The sequence below is a fragment of the Magnolia sinica genome, chromosome 4, assembly GCF_029962835.1.
Source record: "Magnolia sinica isolate HGM2019 chromosome 4, MsV1, whole genome shotgun sequence".
Classification (NCBI taxonomy): domain Eukaryota; kingdom Viridiplantae; phylum Streptophyta; class Magnoliopsida; order Magnoliales; family Magnoliaceae; genus Magnolia; species Magnolia sinica.
In genome coordinates, this window is record NC_080576.1 from 40553512 (window position 1) to 40575949 (window position 22438).

Below are 22438 nucleotides of genomic sequence, written 5' to 3' on the forward strand. Positions count from 1 at the left end.
CAATATGAATACAAAAAAGATAATACAACCTAAATATATGTATTATGAAATGTTATTTATATATTTTATAAATATTTAAAGTCTCATATTAAAATGATATGTATATAACTACCGTATACAAAATATTACGAAAACAATATTATAATGAGTAATAATTTCTAATGTATGAATGAATTATAAATACTGATGTAGTACTAAATATCTTCTATGAATATGAGTACTAAATTTATTAGATATTTTAATAAGATTTTATATGACTTAACAATATTAAGGAATACAAAGATGATTTTAATTAAACATATATTATATATTGTGAATTATATACTAATAAACGTGTGATCCATAACAGGTATATGATAATATATTAATATTAAAATTTTTATAATATTTGAATAAAAGCATATGATGGTGTGCTTAGACACATAAGTGATCCCTTAAGATATTTTAACCATTGATAGTCGAAATCACAATTGATGATAAACAACTTAGAAAATAATAATAATAATAATAATAATAATAATAATAACGATAATAATATTAATGATATTAAAATCATTGAAAATAAATAGCTCATACTATAAGTGTGTATTAGGCCATATGATTCATAGACCAGCCACTAAATTCTAGCTTAAGTAGTCCCTAGGACTCTTTTAACCGTTGACAACCAAATTCAAGATAATCCGACAAGCGGATCAGCAAGGATCTATACTTAAGGCCGAGAATCACTTGTTATGGCCCACCTAAGCTTTGGATCCACCTCATCTTTAGCCTAAGGTCCTAATTGGACCTATGAAACCAAATGAATGGAGTGGATTTCATCCAAACACCATTGTGGACCCCAACTGAATGTTGCATGCGCACATTTCAGGTGCACCCGCTGTGCACCGGTCGGCCCAGCACGGTCAAAGCGGGCTGACCCGCTATTTCCTTAAGCGGAGAGAGAATCTCTATCCCTCACGTTGCGCCAGCTGACGGACAGAGTCCGTTTTGGACCCACCATGGCCCACAATGGGGACCCATCTTGATGATCCAGACCGTCCATCGTGTGCGTGGAATGGGCTTAGCCAGAAGCATGTCACTCGTGCAAGCCCCTGCGCATGTGTATCCACACAACAACCGGCACAAGTAGGACCCGGTAGCACAATGTTTCCTAAAATGGAAACTTTCTGCATGCCAGCTTGACGATCCGCGTGAAGGAGAGATCCTCCAATCTCAGCCCTCCATTATCAGACGGATGCCAGCCATACGTTGATTTCTCGTGTGAGCTAGGGGTTTTCTACCCACAGCAAAAAGAAACAGCTTCCGGTTTTGGTTTCTACACACCGTTTGGGGAGGCCGTTTCTACTAGATCAAATTTGGTTCGTCTATCGCTCATCCAACGGCTCTGAGAGCTAGGTTTTAGCCATAATTAAGGAGTGAAAATGACTCTCTCCCAGCCCCTACGAAAACCCAAAGAGAAATCAGCCGTTTCCTCCTAGCTCCGAACCCACCACCCAAACGGGGCTGAAGCTTTGAAACTCTCCTCCTACAAGCTTCCTAGGGCCCCCACGAACCATCTGCAAGAGGCAGATTGGAGGAAGAAACCTCCGTTCGAGATCTGCCATTAATGGCAACCATCTTCCTCTTCGCCGTTCTACCACATGTAGTGACTCGAAACGAGTCGGGTTTCGACCGATTCTGGCCTGATTGGCATCCCTCTGTGGGAGGTTTCTAACCAGACAGAAAGAGAGAGAGAGAGAGAGAGAGAGAGAGAGAGAGAGAGAGAGAGAGAGAACAAGTGAGGAATGAGGGAGAGAACTGAGAGCTTAAGCTGGGCCGGGTCACTGACCAGTGTACCAGGCTGAACTCGGTCTGAGTCCGTGAGTCCCTGGGCCATTTCGAGTTGGGATGGGTCTGTCCAGACTCATTGCTGGACACCCCAGCAGGCAGGGAAGAGAAGAAGAAAGAAAAGAAAAGACAGAGAGAGGGGATGTACGGCTGTCCTAGGCCAGCCCAGTTGACTCGCCGAGTCACGGTTGAGGGCTGGTGTGTCTGGGCAGTTTCAGTTAGGCCTTGTAGGGCCCATGACTTGCTGGACTTTGGAAAAGAGAGAAAGAGGGAGAAGCAAGATGGAGAAATGATGAAGATCGAGTCCACTCAGTTTCAAACCGAGTCAAACTCACTGAGTCGGGCTGACCCTAATCTCATATTATTTGGGGACTGTACTCAGTCAGCAAATCGACGATATTGGGGCTCCCAGTCCCGATCCTAGTACTATGCATCATCATCAGGTAACCTCTCCAACCGAATCCAAATCGGCCGAGTTGACTCAATGAGTCAATGTTTCTCTCTAGATTAGATATGCCTCATTATATTAATATCATGATTACACTCTTATTATGTAGGTTGCTAACATTATATGTGATTAGCCTCTAACAGATAATTTGTGCTAGGACTAGTAATTTTAAATGAAATTACAATCAGTAAATAATTGTATTTCACTTACCGCTCCTAAATATTAACATTAATAGTAGACCATGATATTTATTATCATCACAAGGGTTAGGGTTGTCATGTTAGCTAATAACAATTACATCACTAGTATTAATGGCAATTTTACAATCATTAATACTATCAACATGGTTACCATTCGTATCATCATTAGGAATTTAATGAATAGTTGTTACTGACTTTTCTATATCGATATTAGCTATTACATATAAAATAATATCATTACTAATTACTAGTGTATTGCTTTTGCCACTCTTAAATATTATCATAGATGGTAGATCACAATGTTAATTATCATCAGAATGATTATTATTAACATGTTAGCTAAAATGAAGTATAACATTAACGCTAATGATTATCTTATAACTATTGAGTTTAAACGTAACCAATTCACCAACCAGTGTTCAAACCCTAATTATCTATTTTAGAGCTAAACTCTAAAATAAAATCCTAAAATCCAAGTATGGGGTTAGACTCTAGGATAAAACCCTAATTCCACATTAAAATGCTAAAAGATGACCTTAGGCTATGATCTTCAACCCTAGGTAGTGATGAGAACTGGGACCTAATTGTATAAGTTCATGATTTGTGGTAGGATACAATTCTAAGGGCGCAAGTACTTAGCAACACTAGAAGGCGATTCAAAGTATAATGTGATAATTCTTCCCCTTGAGATTTTCATTTTCCCATTAGCTTAAGTTATAGTTTTTATTTAAATTCATAATTGATATCTCCATTTATAATCACATGTGTTAGCTGGTGGTTTTGATATCGACCCTATGTGGCATATTTTGATACTCGCCCTACATAGTTTTGTTTTGGTACTTGCCCTAGATGGGTTCGATGTTTATATAGTGCAACCATGCGATGGTAAGCTCTATATACTATAATATGATTGGCCACTAGTCGATAAGTTTCCATTAAACATCCTAAGATGGTAGTCTCATGAGCCGGGGATGGTAGTATGGGACCTATGCCCGAGCTATCGGCCTACTCTGGGCCATGTGCTCCTCGTAGTGACCGTGAGCTTATTTAAATTGGCTAATTGTAAATGGACTAATAATGACTTAGCTAATCATGCATACATGGCAAATTACGATGGCTTGGATCATTCTGCCCTGCGATTACGCTAAATGTTGCGTTAATGACCAGTCACTCGATTGTGATAATGACTCGGATCATCATGCCCATGCGATTACGCTAAATGTTACGCTGATGACCAGTCTTATTCATGGGTGACCCGATTGGAGGATGTTTCCCAGGTTCAATAATTGCATGGGTGACCTGACTGGAGGATGTTTCCCAGGTTCGATGATTGCATGGGTGACCCGACTGGATGATGTTTTCCAGGTTCGATGATTGCATACTTCACGAATTCATGCATATAATAAGACTGCATTTACTCTATTTTGGTCTTCTGAATGTTTTATACTATTTCTTACCTAATGCGGCGGTGTGTAATCTTGAGGGGAGTTCACACTGAGTTGGTCACTCATCTATCAAATAAATATAACCGTACAGGTAGCACATGTGGCTTAAGTGATTTTCAGGTTCGGGCTGATGAGGAGCCGGGTTCAAGTGCCAGAGTTGCATGACTATATCTACCTTGAGAAGCTGAGGGGTCTTGCGGCTCAAATTTACATGCATTCTACTATTTCTCATGTATTGTATCATGTAATTCCTGTATTTGTTAATTTTGGAGACATTGGTTTGTATAAGTCATTATGGGTAACCACTTGTATATTCTAAATGAAAATTGAAATTTCCCTTTATGCTTACTTGTCCATTCTACTCTCATCTACTTACTCTGATGAAAGATAAAAGAAAAATATATACTCGACTTTGACCATCCTTTAAGGTTAACACTCGGGTTTTTGGGAAACGAGTTGTGTACTCGGGTCCTGAAGATTCGGGGCGTTACAAACTGTCTCCCAAGTTGGCTAGTCTAGCAAGAACTTGCTTGGCTGTTTTTGGCATTAAAGGAGGGGCATTGGATCATTTCTTCGAAGAGAGATTGGGATTGAAGGAAGGCGCGGATTGCTAGCGTGGCAGCCACACGCCATCTCCTTTTGGAAAGAAACCACCACATGCTTCCTGCTTGGCCCCAGCTCATTCACATGCACGCTTGTATGGGCCCGCACGGTCGATGTGGGTCTGTTCGAACGGAAGCCCTCTACCAGATGGATGGTCTGATTGGCTTAGGGTGGCTTGCACTGATCGCAAAGGGTCCGTTTTTACTGGGTTAGAAGCACAAATCTGCCCCACGCTGTCCACTTGCGCCTATCATTGTGTGCACGTACGGAGTCCCGCACGTGAGTTTTTGTTCGGGTTTTGGTAAGCTCCACCTTCCGGATCATATGGACGGTCTAGATCATCCTATCCGTGAATGCTGGGCCACAACTCAATGCACGGACGTTCGTCTGATTTTGAAAACTCCATAGGCGGGAGAGAGGAATTTTCCTCTTTTACGATTTCCATCGGGTTATTTGACTCGATGGCGTGTTTGGTGTGGAGCAAGTGCACTTCCCAGGTGCACATGTGCTCCAAAAGTGGGGCCCATCATGATGCTTTTGATAGATCCACACCACTCAACGAGTCCCCGATGTTGATTAGGGCCCTCAGCCCAGATACCAGGCATATTTGTACTTTGGGTGGCCCCTACCTACTGATTTTTACCTGATTTCATTGACTCATGTTTCCGCAGCAGTTAGATTGATCTCAATCTACGCTCCAACGGCGAAGAGAGTCCTAGGAACTTGTCTGAGTGATCAGGACGCCTTATGGCCTGTAATGGAAGATCAGATGGCCAACCTTATTGTTAAATAAGTTTGTCATCTAATCCAACAGCTAATCTTAAGGTTTAAAATATGACAGGTAGCTCATTTTAAATCGTCAATTAATGGCCTTAGATTATTTCCCTCAATTAATTACTTGATGGTATAGGGTCCTAAAGCAATTACACAAGGTCTAATACTAAATCTTGATTTGAATCGCCAACCCAACACATTTGAGTGGGGACTGTTTTAATGATCAGATTTAAACTGTAACGAACGTGAATATTTATTTAATTAGAAATAAGTTTGTATTCAGACTAAATGGTAACACTTAAGTACTGGAGAGTATTGGGTGTTACAAATAAGATCAAGATGGCTATCGAAGATCGTGAGAAGACTTCTTTCGTCACACCATTGGGAACTTTCTGCCATCGGGTTATGACCTTCGGGTTGAAGAATGCAGGAGCTACATATCAGCAAGCCATGACTGCCTTGTTCCACGACATGATAAATAAGGAAATGAAAGTCTATGTGGACGGCATGATCATCAATTCTCGCACTATCGAAGGACATTTTGAAGACCTCAAGAAACTTTTTGACAGGTTAGAAAAGTTCAAACTGCACCTCAACCCACAAAAGTGTGTCTTCGGCATAACCGGAGGCAAGCTGTTAGGCTTCATTTTCAGTGAAGATGGCATCCAAGTGGACGAGACCAAGACCAAGGCAATCATCGAGATGCCACTGCCCAATGCCAAAAAAGTGATTTGGGGTTTCCTCAAAAGGATCCCATACATCAGCCGATTCATCACACAACTCACACCTATCTGTGAGCCCATATTCAAGCTCTCAAGGAAGAACTCGCTGAAGGAATGGAATAATGACTGTCAAGTGGCTTTCAATAGGATCAAGAAGTACCTACTAAATCCTCCAGTGCTCATGCCACCTACTCCAGGTAGGCCACTACTGTTGTACATCTCCATCGCAGCAGAAGCAATCGGATGCGTCCTCAACCAACACGATGACACAGGAAGAAAGGAGCAGGCGATCTACTATCTAAGCCGACGTTTCACAATCTACAAAGCCAAACACTCCATCTTAGAAAAAATGTGTCTCGCCTTAGTCTAGGCAATGCAACAGTTACGACAATACATGATCGCTCACCTAATCCTTCTGCTCACTCGCATGGACCCGTTAAAGTACTTGTTTGAGAAACCGGCACTAACGGGCAGGATCGTAAAATGGCAACTGCTGCTTTTTGAGTTTGACATCACCTATGTCACTCAGAAGGCAATCAAGGGGCAAGCATTGGCAGATCACTTAGCAGTAAACTCTCTACCAGATTACCAACCATTGAAAACCTTCTTCCCTAACGAGGACATCCTCCTAATCGAGGAAGAAGAAGAAGAAAGAAAGGTAGAAGAGTGGACACTCTTCTTTAACAGAGCCACAAATTCAAAAGGGAGTGGGGTAGGAGCAATACTCTACTCCCCCGACGATGTCCCAATTCCCATCTCCAAGCGATTAGATTCCACTGCACCAACAACATGGCTAAATATGAAGCATGTTTCGCTGGTCTAAGAGAAGCCATAATTCTCAACGTGAAGAAGTTACGAGTCTTCGGAGACTCACAACTCATTATCAATCAGACGAATGGTGATTGGAAGACCAAGGATGAAAAGCTAATCCCATATCACGTCTATCTAGAGAATCTGACCGAGGAATTTGAAGAGATCACATTCTCTTACATGCCCCGAGCCAAGAACCAATTCGCGGATGCTCTGGCTACCCTTGCCTCGTTGTTGGAAATCCCAAAAGGAGTTGCTGAATGGGAACTCACCGTCGAACACCAGGAAGAGCCCGCATTCTGCCTGTAGATTGACGAAGCCAAAACCTCTCCGAACGATCAGTCATGGTACATGGGCATCAAAGAATATATCGAGCATTAGAAGTATTCGGAAGGAGCGGCATCAACCGATTGTCACATCATCTAGCGGCTAGCGGCCCAGTTCACGATCACCGGGGGCATCCTCTATAAGCGATCCTTTAATCAAGTCCTTCTTCGTTGCATGAATGAAACAGAAGCAACTCAGATCATGTTAGAAATCCACGAAGGACTATGCGGCCCATATATGAATGGGCATATGATGGCGAAGAAGATCCTACGGCTCGGCTACTATTGGCTAACGATGGAGACAGATTGCTGCAAACACATCAGGAATTACTTCAAATGCCAAAAGCACGTGAACCAGATCCATGCGCCTCCTTTCGAATTATACAACCCAACGACACCATGACCCTTCTCTATATGAGGACTTAACATCATCGACAAAGTCAAGCCCAAAGCTTCAAAAGGGCATGAGTATATCCTAGTGGCAATAGATTACTTCACCAAATGGATAGAGGCAGCATCCTACACCACCATCGCAGCATCTCATGTAATCAAGTTTATGAAGAACAATATCATCAACCAGTATGGGGTTCCTCATGCCATTAGTACAGACAACGGGACTCCATTCATCAATAAAGGATGGGCGATTTCCTCGACAAATTCAAATTTCAACATCATTGGTCAAGCCCCTACTGTCCTCAAATGAATGTTAGGGTCGAAGCTGCAAACCAGACTATCATCCACGTACTGGAGAAAATGATCAAAATGTATCGCGACTGGTTAGAAATGCTCCCATACGCACTCTGGGCTTATTGGACGTCTATACGGTCTGCTACAGGCATAACTACATAAGAACTCGCATATGGAATGGAAGCAGTGCTGCCAGTCAAAATCGAAATCCCATCACTCCGGATATTGTTGAAAAGCGAAATCGAGGAAGGCGAGTGACAACAAGCAAGGTATGATCAACTGCATCTGGTAGACAAAAAGCGCATGCATGAACTAAGTCACTCGCAATGCTACCAAAGAAGGATTGCATGGGCTTACAACAAGAGGGTCAGAAAGAGGGGGCTTCAAAATTGATGACATAGTCATGAAATGTATCCTACCGCCACATCTACCAGATCTTAGAGGAAAGTTCAAACCCTCATGAGATGGATCGCTGATCATTCAATACTCCTAGGAGGCGATCTTCGGCTCACCAGTCTGAGAGGAGAAGATCTTCCCGAGCCTATTAACACCAACAACGTGAAAATCTATCATGGGTAACTATATCCAAACTTGTTAATGATTGCAATCGCAAAGCTGTATCCATCACTTCCCCCAAATGAAAATACCCATCTCTTCTCCCAACCAAAAAAAAAGGAAAAAGAGCACTCATCCCTTCTCCCACCAAACACCAAAAAAAAAAAAGAATACTCGTTATTTCTCCCATTAAAAAAAAGGAAAAGAGTATCCATCATTTCTCTCACAAAAAAAGACAGAAAACCTCAAAAGGAAAACCTCAAAAGGGAGAAGAAATCATCCCACATCCCCAAACATTTCCACCGACATAAAACAGCTTACGATTATGATCAAAGATAAGGATAAGAAGGTAACCAGTCGGCTGGCTATGAAGGAAATCTCTTTGTCTCTTCCAACACTTCAAAAAGAAAGAGAGAGAGAGAGAGAGAGAGAGAGAGAGAGAGAAAACATGCCTAAGCACAAAGGGCAAGTTGACAACGCGAAAGGTTGGCTCGAGTAAAAACAACAGGAATTTAGCGGACTTGGTGAAAACCCAAAAGGGCGCCGAGGGTGAAAATAACACAGCTACCAAGGGGCGGGCAAGATCAAAAATCCGGGACGTAGTGAAAATATGAAAGGATGCTAGAGACAAAAATGATGGGAAAGCCAGTCATAGTGAAAACCCGAAAGGGCATTATGGGCAAAATGGCTAAATAAAGAATGAACAAACAAAAATAAAAGTACAGGTACAGAAGAAGCCAAAACCGCCAAGGCAATAACAAGATATAAGAAAAGGACCAGTTTCAGATTAGTATTCTATTAGACTTTGATCAAATCCAAAGGACACGATCCTAGACACACTCTCAAGGAACCAAGATCTCTAGTACACAACCCAAACTACTGAACACAACATGGGCTGAGCCCAATATTCTGATCCCAATCATCCAAAGCACAAATCCAAACATGAGCTAGCATTAACAAATTTGGCACATTCAAAAAATCTTTTACATCATTTTTCTTTCTATTTACAAAAATAAAAGCAAAAAAGGCCCATGCATAATAGGACAAGCAAGTGATCAAGTCAAGGATCCCAGGTAAGCCTCTATCCTTCGTACATCGACAATCTCTTCCTAAGTTGCTCTACCTCATGCAGACCTCATCCCTCTCCAAGCGATGTGAAGCAAGCATGCTCTCATCATACCGCCGCCCCACTGCTAGCCTACGAGCCATATCCTCATAGGAGTGACAGAGAACGTTGGGTCAATAAAAGCCCGCTACTCGAATGCCTCAAATGAATCATCAACACATGAGGAAGACGAAGCAGTATCGCCAGCCATATCTCGATCAACGGCATCATCCATTAAGTGTCAACTAGGGACCTAACGATAAAGCGACTACTCTGCCACCCATCGCTGGTATGGGACTGTCGCTAAAGGAGGAGCCCAAGACTCGAACTCTAAGGCCGTCACATCCAAGCAGCCTTGTCAGGAAATCCAGACTCGTCAGTACAGAGCAATCAGGCTAGAAGGAAGAAGAGCATGTCTAAATCCAGAAAAGGCGAATCAGGAACATCCTGCTAGAAGTCAAACTACCGGAGAAAATGAATGGGATGATAAGAGTAGTATCCTCAGAGGCCTAGCAACAACAAAGGAGTGCGAGCTGCACTACAAATCAAGGGCGTACGGCAGAGCCATGAAGCCTCCTGGCTAATCTCCCATCCTCGGAGCCGAGAGAGCATACGACGGTAAAGTGACTTAGTGGCCTCCGCACCAAGAAAAAGGCCATCAAGCAATAAAGACAGCACATCGTCGCGATGAGAGTTAGGCCACACAAGCGGGGGAGTCATATTAAGATGCTCCCACAACCATACCTAGGGAAAGGTACGAGTCAAGCTTAAGGCGCAAGCAAATAGCAGAGAGGAGGAAAAGAATATATATATATATATATATATATATATATATATATATATATATATATATAATACCTGAAGGAATGACCAGCAGCCCCAAAGGATGCGAGTATGTCTGAGTGAGCACTCGGTCAATCAGAAAAAGAGCTCCGCCAGCACCACAGAGACAACGTTCTGACAGTCCAGAACACAGCGGAACACATCAAGTAAAACTGTCAGTGACGAATGTCACCAGACCAAAAAGAGCAGCTCCGCCAGGACACAAAAGATCAGTGCATTCAGTCACTAAAGCTGGCGATCAGATCTCAGTCCCCCTTGAATAGTCTAACAATGATCATATAAAAGCTCGAGCGAAAACTCATTGACCCTGCCCTCTGCAGTAGGAAATGCAGCTGAAAATCTGAACTAAGGGATCAGATCAGTAGGACGAACCAGCTCAGATGAAGGGATATAGGGCTCCCGAGCGAGAGAAAGGCCGAATAAGCATGGAAACTCCTCTAAAGATGGGCCCAACTCCAAATCATTAAAGGAAAATAGGTTCAACGCTAGAACCCAATCATATGAAACCGCGCTCAACAGTCACCAATCTGGGCGAACTCTGTGGAAATGAAGAACCTCCTGGAAACCCAAGGAGCCCAGCTCAAAAATCTCAAAGTCAGTCAAGCTCTCAATCCAGATGTGCAACCTCTTAGGACATGTGCCACGTGGCTACAACCGACAAGTCCGAACAGGTGCACCCTCTATGATCTGGAATCTAGGATCAACAGGTGAGTCATCAAAGATAGGCATACCCTCGTCCAATAGATCAATTTCATGGTGTCAGAAAAAGCCCGACTCACCCATCGCATCCCGAAGAGTACCCTGGAAAGCTGCAGCAAGTGGACTCGAACCTCCGATAATCGTTACATTAGGAACAATCTAAAAGGTGCAGGCCCCAGGAGCCACAACATCTGAACCATCCTAGTAGTTGACAGGGCCAGCACCCGGATCCCTGACAGCAACATCAGCCTATCCCATCACCACCTCAAAATCCACACCAAATATCTGACCTAAGCCATCCACAAGAAGTCTATCACTCGCTAAATCCAAATCACTTAAACATCAAACTGGGGCCCGCCACCCATCCGGAACTTATCTACACCATCTATACCGCTCGAGCCCATCAACATAACATCCCTACCATCCAAGTATGCCCCACCAAGATCTGAACCATCCACCATCCCTCCAATACCATCCACACCATCCAATGGTCCAACCATCCCAACATCCATGACACCCAATGGCCCACCTAGCTTGGAACCATCAAATCCATCCAAACCACCAATCCCATCCAACCCATCCAATCCATCCAATCCCACCCCATGACCACCATTAATGGTGGTAAGAGCCATGCCATAAATGGCATTGACCTCTCCAAAGGAGCGCATTACACCACCACCAACCCCCATCAATCCATCCATAAATGAACTCTCACCACCATAAATAAAGGAACCACCACCTCTATCATTTATGTTGGACCCACCAACATTCCCACCATGGCCAGCCATAATAAGGACAAGAGGAGAAAAGGACAAGGGAGAGAAGAAGACAAAGGATGGGGACAAAAGGGAAGAAGAGAGGAGACAAAAGAGAATGATCAGAGGTCTGGGCGAAGAAGGAATAACCAGAAAAGCACTGGCAGAACGGACAAAGAAGAAGGGCATTTGCTGGAAAAAAAGACGGATGGGGGTGGTAATCAGATTACCGCCGGCGATAGTCCGAGTATCGCTGCAGGTGCTGACATCTCTGCATCATTACCGCACTTGACATGATAGAATGGGAGGAAGAAGTCAATGGGCGATGGTCAAACTACCGCCCGGGCCCACAAAACTGCGAAATCAAAGGTGGGACCCACTGTAGGAACCCTGGAACATTGGACACCTCTAAAAAGCTTAATTGGGATCATAGAAAGAAATGCTCAAAAGTCAATCCGAAAAGTGACGACAGACAGCTAAAAAATTTATATATGCAAAGGTTTATGCAGCCAAAGATTCATGATCACATTGTACAGTGGAGCTAATCATCATCAGGTATATAGTCGTCTGAATCCTTCTTACGAACATGTAGAGCCAAAAGTCCTCCTTCGGTAAAATGAGCACCGCCACCTAGAGCATAAGTAGGCTGCAAGATAGGACTGATACCGTACTGCTCACACCATGAGCTGTACTCCCTTGTTGGATCGACGAAGGTGCTGGCATTAAAACCTTCCAAAGCAGCAATTAACTCCTACTCGAGCACCGACCTCCAATCAGATGGACTAGACGGTGGACTAAGAGGAACCAACGGACTGCCAGTCAACTGTCAGAAGAGCATCTCTCTAAGATACCACTTCATTACGTGAGGATCTTCCAAGATGCGGCACCATCGCGAAGCCTGAAAAGCCTCCTGAGTTGCAGGAGTAAGCGCTGCATTCGACCGAAGATACGGCCTACTACGGAACTGCAGAGAACAACAAAATTAGGGACAAAGGACGAGCAAGAAGCAGATAACACAAGGCAACATAGGGCAATTACTCACATCATCAGGGACGAGGGCATCGACATTTGACCTCCACGTGAGATCAGAAAACATGGTGTACGGCTGCAGTTGTCTTTATACCATAACATTATATGCGGAAAAGGAGGTGAATGATCAATTAAAGTGGGTGTCAGGTGTGGGAAATGGTCAAAAAAGTAAACCTGCAAGAGGCTGCATTCAGAAATCATAGCCATCATCCAAATGAGAAAAATGCAGACGAGAGGATTTGAAATGTACCTCGATGATCGGATAGAAACCAGTCAAATATCTGTTGATGCAACGATTGGCTTTGTCTAGCCCCTCATACAAATGGGTAAGGAGAGCCGCATTCCAATTGTACAGTGTGGGAAAAGTGATATCAGCCACAAGTGATAATAGACGGGAGCTCCCCAACTCATTCCCATGACAGAAGATCATTGCTCCCATAGTGTACAATATCAAGGCATGGGCCTTCACAACGGCTGATGCCTCAGTCTTAGGAATACATCGGACAAAATTTGAGGACAACCAACGCAGCCTAAACCGATGGCTAGAGAAGTCTGAAGGATCTGCCATCATCCCTAGTAGACTTATCTAATCATCATCAGAAGGCACCGGAAGATCCTCCTCAAATGGAACAGATCCCCCATCATATCTGAGACCCAACTGCATATAAATGTCATATGGAGCGATCCCCCATTCTCCGAAGGGCAAGTGGAAAGTATGAGTCCCGGTGTGCCATCGCTTTTTTAAAGTAGACAAAAGGGACATGTTCGGCTTGCTCAGACGAACCCGGAATAGGCTAGCAAAAGGAGTACGCTCCAATACATCAAAAAATAGAGGCTGGGGATCCGTAAACCAATCCGAATAATGAGTCCTATCCCCACGCCCCCTCAAGATCGCAGAAGCACCACCTTCCTAGGCCACATCAGACAGGTGTCGACCATCTCGGGGTACGTAGCAGGGATCGACCAATTGGCGAGAAGGGCCAGCATCATTCATACTATGGCGAGGCATACTACGCAAGCAAGATTCATAGGTAAGTATCCTTCTCACTACCAAGTTCAAGACCAAAGCCCATGTCAAAGCCCAAGACCCAAATGTTCAAGGCCCATCAAAGTCCAAAATGTAAAGAGCCCATTAAAGTTCAAAATGTTCAAAGCCCACAAGGCCCATGGTCTTAGGCCCACATGTCCAAGTCAAGCCCATGTTCCCCAATTGCTCCATTAATTCATTAGTGGAGGCCATCTGGCTATTCGATCCAGACCATACAATAAAAACTGGACGACGACGCCCTCCCGCGAGATCGGACGGATGTTACAAAAACCCAAAAATATTTCAAATAAAAACCATTAGCCCCACCAACTCATTCGTGGAGGCAACGCGAATGTTTACTTAACTTGTGCAAATAAAAATTGAACGACGACACCCACCCGCGAGATTAAACGGATATTTTCTAAAATCTAAAAAAATATATATTTCAAATAAAATTCTCAAGGAGTCTAGTTCCAAAGAGATTAGTTTTCAAACAAAAACTTTAAAAAAATGCATGCGGCGCACAGTACATTGAAGAATCTTCTATATTCTCCAATTGCGGTCAGTGCAAACAACGAAATAATATTCGATCCCTTCCAGTTTCTTTGGAGGATGATCGAATCTGTACATGATACATGTACGATTGGCCTGATCTCTATATCTAGACAGTCGTACGAATGCTAGTAGAAATGAGTGGATCTATCTCTGGAAAGAATAATCAAACTTGAAGTGATAATAATCCATTGCAACCAAAGTATCAAAATCAGCAGACTGCATGGTAAAAGATTACCTGCACATATCTAGTTCGAGATGTTTAGAAAATTTGATTGAGTCCAAGTCGGTGTAGTGAGTTCCCCATAAGGACGCACGAATGTGCAGGGCAGCTAACCACTTTGACGATCAAATAGAATGAATACTCCTAGGGTGATTACGTAACAAAGGAAATGACAGATCAAACAGTAAGGGAATCCTCGTAAAGTCGCACGAATGCGCAGAGGCCCTACTTTTAAACTTACCCTCCAATGCTATTAACAATCTGACGTGAAAGGGTTGTGATTGGTGACCCGTAATGCCACATGAACGCGCAAGGATAATCACAATATTTTTCTCAACCCTCATGATATGTGCAAGTCATCTCTTTTCCAAACGATCAACTAACAATGATACAATGGTAGGCAATAAATTCTAATCATCTACCCTTTCTGACCAGAAGAGTGGTGTAAGACCCGTATCCTAGCCTGTACTATTCCATAGGCTTCAACAGTCCTCCCGGTTGAATTTCGGTGACCTGCGACGCATAGATAGAATTTACGCACAACCCCTAGTCATATCCCATATTTTAGAGTCAGCTTGACTCGAGACTTGTACTAGGGCGACCGCACCATCGCCACGTCTCGCGCATCGAGGCGATGCGTAGGTTAGGAGATGTGTGCCTGCATTCAGTTCAAGGAAAACGCCGTGCAGTTGTAAAACCCAAGAGAGAACATGTCAAATCAATCCCATCAATCCCATCAATCACCACATCATGTCAAGTACAACCACCCCTCCCCTAAAATCAACTCTCTCTTACAAACCCATCCCTTATATGTCAAGTACACATCACCTAGCACTCACACCCATCCCTCTCTCTCTCTCTTTACATCCCATCCTCTCTCTCTCTCTCTCACTTCTCTATTTTCAAGCAACCAACCATCCAAGGCATGAGAGCTCCATGAGAGAGCTTTGTGTGGCCCACTTCTTACCTCCCATCTCCACCATCCAACCATCCAATCTCCATCATCTTCCGTTAAAGTTGAAGCCGAGGAGCTAGGGATTTCATCGAACCTAGAAGCGTAGGTGGTTGCTTCTATAGGCTTAGATTTCATTCTTTTGATGATGGGCTAAGTGGGGCCTACCGATTAATGGTATGGATCTCACTTTGGACCCTAGATGTGGCTGATGGCCCACCTTGATTCACATGATCGTTCCATGATGGGACCATTCTCCATAGACCCATCATGATGTTTACTTTTCTAAAATTTAAAGAGGTCATCTAGACCTTCCATTTTAGTGGAGAAGTAATCTCCACCGTTGATTTTTGATTCGGTGGGCCCACATGTATTGGAACCCACTTGATGTATGATTGAATGCTTGAAAGGGAGGGCCCATAGTGTCGGGGTCCCTCCATCACACATGTGTGTCTATCTCTCTCTCTCTCTCTTTCTTATTATTATTATTATTATTATTATTATTATTGTGTGTGATGATGTCGCCATGTGGCCCACCCGGATGAACCCCACCATGAAGCATGTATTTTATCCAAGCCATCTGTAGGTGGGGCCCACTTTATATATGTGTTGTATCCACACCATCCACCATTTAGTGGCCCACCTGAGCAAGGCCCACCTTATATACGTGGTGTGCTCAAACCGTCCAGCGTCCATGGACACTGGATGTTAACTAAAAACATAAATATTAGCTTTAGTTCAAAGCTTTTGGGAAGGGTCACTCATATAGGCTCCACCTTGATGCATTGATCCAATCCACACCGTCCATCCCATTCCCCAAATCATTTTAGGTGTTGAGCCGAAAAATGAAGCCAATCCAATTATCTGGCGGGCCATAGCATAGAAAACAGTGGTTTTTACCATTAAAATCCACTCTGATGTTTTTGTACACCAAAACACATCGAATATTGGGCTCATTCAGGTTGTCTTGAGCCATAGAATCCAATAGCTGGGTGGAATTCTCCTGATGCATACCCTAACTAAGAAAAACCGTGAGAAAATGTTTTTTTCAAAAAAAATAAAATATGATATAAACCACAGCAGATGACACTGCTGCTGTTACACATCTAGAGGACGGCACAGCAGCGTCCTTTGCGCTGTGGATGGGCAGGGACATGGTTCCCCTACGTGGGCCCCACCATGATGTGTGTTGAACATCACACCGTGCATTTGGTGGGCCCCTTTTTGCTGTGAGCCCCACTCCCAAAATCATCCGTACTTGGAACTCAGGTGGCCCACGCCACTGGAAATAGTGGAGGATTGAATGTCTACCATTGAAACCCTTTGGGTTTCACAAAAGTCTGGATCATTATGAAATTTGTTTTTCCTCTGCATTCCGGTCTATGTGACCTTACCAACAGATTGGGTGGAAAATAAACGTTATGATGGGTCCCACATGGGACCCACTCATGGTGGAAACAGATTGGCTGGGCTACCACGCACCAGCTATATAGCTGACCGATGTTAGCAAGTGATGTGTGCCCCACCATGATGTATAGTTTCATCCAATCGTCCATTGGCCAGGACAGTGGACCCCACCCTAATGCATGTTTTATACCCAAACCGTCCATCTATCTAGAGGACATGGCCTCCCCACATGTGTGGGTGGGAACCCACCTTGTAGTATGTATTCTATATCGACAACGTCCATCTATTCCTAGACAGTGGTGTGGAACCCCACATTGATGTACATGTTCCATCCCAGCCATGTGGAGCTAGGCAATGATGCATGGTCCCATCCTCACCATCCATATGTGCAGGACGGTAGGATCCCATCCATGGTGCATGTGTCTTATACCCACTGTCCATGTGGGACCCTCTCTGATGTATGTATCATGTATCCATGCTGTCCATCTGGTCAGGACTTGTGAAGCCCACCTAGATGAAGTGTTGTATCCACTCCATGCATCCATGGTACCATGTGGGGCCTACCATGATATATGTGTTTTATTCCAAGCCGTTCATCCATTTCTCTTTCTTTTGGTCATGGCCCACCATGATCTGGACAATAGGCCCTATCATGATACATGCGTTCATGCATGCAGTCCACCATCCAGGTATGGATGGCGGGACCTATGCAATGTATGTGTTTTCTCCAAACTGTCCAAATCATAGGGCCTACCTTAATACATGTGTGGCCCTTGCATGAGGCCGATAAGTGAGGCCTAATTTGATGTATATGAGGCCCTTATAATGAGGCCCGATGTGTAGCATACGAGGCCCATATGATAAGGCCCGATGTGATGTATTTAGGACCCATGTGCCGAGGCCCATTGTGACGTATTCGAGGCCCACTGTGATATATTTCAGCCCATGTGATGTGTATTAGGCCCGTGTGAGTGACCCATTGCGATGCATATTAGGTCCATGTGATTAGGTCCGACTTGATGTATGTTAGGTCATGTGAACGATCCATTGCGGTGTATACTAGACCCATGTGATGTGGCCCATTGTGATGTATTTGAAGCCCATGGATGATGCCCAATGTGATGTATGTGTGGCCATTACGTCGTGTGTGAATCCCTTATGTATGCCACTCCTTAAGAGCAATGTTGGTTAGATGTCCACATTAATGGGCAATGATGGTTAGATGTCCTCATTGTGACCTTCCCGTAGGCCTTATTAGGCCCATTCTCACCATTCTTTAAGTGGGTTAACCCAAATAAATGGGCTCTATTCGCCATAGACGGATGGCTACGTGCCATCAGATTTGATATAACCATGGCCGTGGGCCGATCTTTATATTATGGTTGATCGGTCATCTATCTATGGACCCTACCTTATTTATATTCTAATTTGTTGAGGCCGATTGTATAGGCCGATTCTGATTATCGAGGCCGAGTATCGAGGTCGATTATATAGGCCGATCCCGATTGTCAAAGCTGAGTATCGAGGTCGATTCTGATTGTCGAGGCCAATTGTATAGGCCAATTTCAATTGTCAAAGCAGAGTATCAATGCCTATTCTGATTTGTTAAGGCTGATTGTATAGGTCGATTCCAATTATCGAGGCTGAGTATCGAGGCTGATTCCGATTGCCGAGGCCGATTGTATAGGCCGATTTCGATTGTCGAAGCCGAGTATCAAGGCCTATTCTGATTTGTCGAGGTTGATTGTATAGGCCGCTTCTGATTATCGAGGCAGATTCTAATTGTCGAGGCCGATTGTATAGGCTGATTCCGATTGTTGAGGCCGAGTATCGAGACCGATTCTGAGTGTCGATTCCGATTGTTGAGGCCGATTTCGATCGTCGAGACCTACGTAATGTATATGCGACCCGTAGTTGAGGCCCATTGTGATGTGTATTCGGCCTGTGTGATGTATATGCGGCCCGTATTTGAGGCCCATTGTCACTACCAAAAAATCGAGCAAAGGCTACGGACCTTGGAAGCTTTTAGCTACGGATATAAACCGTAGCTAATTTACTACAGTTTTAATCCGTAGCTAAAACATACTTAATCCGTAGCTAAAACATACATTCCACCATCATCTTATTAGAGATTGATGGTGCTTAAGGGGCTCCATGGGGCCCATTGGAATATATGTGTTTTATCTAAGCCGCCCCTAAATTCTAATATATAATGTCAATGGATTAGCCTAAAAAGTAGGTAGATTAAAAGTCTAAGTGGACCACACCATAAGAAATAATAAAAAATAAATTTCTATCGTTAATATTTATGTGGTCCTATTACGGCTTCGATCTAACCCATTTTTTGGATTAACCCTTAAAATGATCTTTTAAAATGAATGGACGGAGTAGATAAATAACATTAATCATGGTGGGTCCCATAAGATCTAAGATTAAGGACTTAGAAGTGTCGTCCGTCAACCCTAAAAAAAAATCCCGCGCGCGACCCAAATCTCTCTCTCGCGCGCTTGCCCCTCTCCCAAAACCCACTCTCTCGCGCCCGCGCCTCTCCCAAAACCCAAACCCTCTCTCGCACGCCCCCTATTTCCCAACCTCTCTCTCTCGCTAGGGTTTTTAAAACCCCCTTTCACTGCAAACTCGTCGTTGATATGTGATCACACCATGTGCTAGGGTTTTCGAAACCCCTTTCATCCTATCCTCATCAGCACCTCATCTCCTCCACCAGCCGCAGCCCTTGTGACCACAAATTTCGTCCGCAGCCACCATCCCTGCTCCACCAACGTCGCCACCTCCACCGATCGACGCCAACATTTGCCCCATTGAGAGCTAGATTCGGAGTTTTAGCTGATTTTTCTTGATTCAAATCAAGGGTTTTCTGTTTTAGAATATCTTCTCTTTTTTCCTTTTCATATTATATAATTTTTTTGACTTTTAGCCATTTTTCCCCGTTTGATTCGATGGGGATGGTGATTTTTTGATGAAGTTGAAAATATTTGTGTTGTTATATATGATGGGGAATCTAGCCTGTGCAGAGTGCACATGTTAGTTATCCTATTCCCCTAGTGGGCCCCGCCGTGAAGCTGCATCTATGGGATGCTCCTACTGATCCGTAATGGGAGGGTGTAAGAGAATGTTGTCAGCTGAGGACATTGGAAGGGAAAATGCTCAACACATTTCCAGGTTTTGGTTTCACCCTGTCCGGAGAAGACATAAACATGAGATTTCTCTTCTAATTTCTAATTCTCATTTGTTTTTACCTTTCTCATGATGCATTTTTTTTTGTTGTGGAACATAGGTGACTGGACTACTACCTGATGCAGTCGGTACTACTTGCAATCAACATCTTGAGAAAGTACTTGGAACAAATCATGCAAGCATTATGCGTGTTCCATTTAGAATGGAGAAGGGAATTCTCCAGACTTATATGGAGGTTAATCGTTAATTAGAAATCTTAGTTTTTGTCTGTTTAATCTGATCTTTTATAGATATCAAGCTTCTACATTTGATATGCAGGCCCCAATCTGCATTTGAAAAGAATGTTGAGGTTATATTCATGAATGCTTCTAATCAAACTTGCTGAAATTACAATACCAATTGTAAGTAGCAAGGAATCTAGCTAATCTCTAATCAATATGCAGTTTGCTGGTAATGAGAATGGCATCACTGCATTTCAGATGGAAGGTCAAGACAAATCAAATCAACAAAACCCAGTTTTTTCAGGAGATGCTTTGTTTCTTATCCATTGGAAATACGGGTTTTTAAATGTCAAGTTTTTTGTCATGTTGATTCAGGTTTTTTGTCATCTTGATTCAAGTTTTTAATTTTAATTTTAATTTTATTTTGTTGTTGAAGCATGTATGTTTCTATTGCCACTTGTATGCAGGTTTCTATTGCCACTTGTATGTTTCTGTTGCCACTTGTTTAGTATTGCAAGTAAAGGTTCTAATGATTTGGTAGTGGGCCTAGCCTCTAAAGGAATCCGCCAATCAGCCCTTTTGGATTAGGACTTTTGTTCCCTACTCTTTTCTTTAATTTAGTTGCTTTTGTTGCTTGCTCAAAAAAAAAGTCGTGTCTATCTGCAATGCATGTCTTAGGTGAAATGCTCTGTCTATCAATGATGAGTTTTTTTTAAGGCTGGTGGGTCTAGTTAGTAGAAAGGTGCCATAGAGAACCACCTATTGCTTAGAGAAGCCAGCCTTTTGTCTCTTGGTCTATTCATCATGCGAGTCCCATCCTAGGGGAAAATATCTGTGTACCTACATGTTTGTAATGGTCTAGTAACAGTGTTATAACCTGAGTAGTTTTTTGCTAACACACATGGGCCTTTCCTACTGTCTAATATGCTTTTAAAGTTTTACATTAACATGTGTCTCAACCATGAATGATGAATGCTCTCAATCTAGTTGGTCTCTCTCTTTTGACACAGTAGTACAGAACTTCGACAGCTGCAGCAGCGACACTGACCATTATTTTGAGAGAAAAAATGTGCAAGTTGTCATATTACAAAACATGGCATAGTGTTTACTCTTATAATCATCTTATAATAGAATTAGCTAATGGAATTTGTCAATTTCTTTCCCATAATGTGACTTGTTTTTTGTTCATGTTACAACGTTTACCTGATCTAAACCTATCATCGGGTAGGTTCTCTAGTCTCTATCTTGGATGGGCCATGTCCCAAAATCATTTCATTGGAGTTTTAGGGAAGAAAGTGGATGGTTATCAGAAGTCAACTGAAGTTAATTTGACTTCCCATTTTCACCCTTCAAAATCCTTCAATCTAAGGATTACATTGTCCAGTTGGCCATAGGATATGGTATATGGCCCATCCCATGTGCTAGTTATGTGTATTCTTTTCTCGCTTTGCGGGCTTTATAATAAATTGTTGTTTCCTCTTTAAAAAAAGGCATTGGATTGAACCCTAGATCACTCACACACACCACACCGTCTGTCTGCTCATCTAACTAGCAGGAGATATCTAAGACACTACATTTTCTTTTTGGTTGGATGTTTCCTTAGCCATTCTTGAGGCCTGATTTATTGCACATGCTATTTTTTGAGTGCAGGTATCTTGTTCCTGCTGACTTAACTGTGGGGCAATTTGTTTAGGTGATTCAAAAGAGTATGAATCTGACCCATGAGAAGGCCATTTTCTTCTTTGTGAAGAATATTTTGCCACCCACTGGTAAGGAATTTGAGACAAATTTCATTACTTCCATGATGCTCCATTTGGATGCACCGAGTGTATTGGATTAGGATCAAATTAGGAAACATTCACGTAATGTTTGAATATTGGATAGACTGTAAAATGATCTGGCAAAATGGATGGACGGAGTGGTATAAACCCATACATCACAGTGGGCTCCACAGAGCCCCTGCCTGGACCAAGTCTGTCTAGGCAGGGGCTGGATGCAATCCATTTCCACCTCCAGGGGCCTGGTCTCAGATT

At 43.2% G+C, this 22438-nt stretch overlaps 1 long non-coding RNA gene across 1 annotated transcript; it reads left to right on the forward strand.

The window, feature by feature from the left end:
- Nucleotides 1-3748: 3748 nt before the first annotated feature.
- LOC131244470 (uncharacterized) lies at nucleotides 3749-4266 on the forward strand. Its single transcript, XR_009170310.1, has 2 exons — nucleotides 3749-3840; nucleotides 4012-4266. It is a non-coding gene; the product is annotated as an uncharacterized LOC131244470 (long non-coding RNA).
- Nucleotides 4267-22438: the final 18172 nt, after the last annotated feature.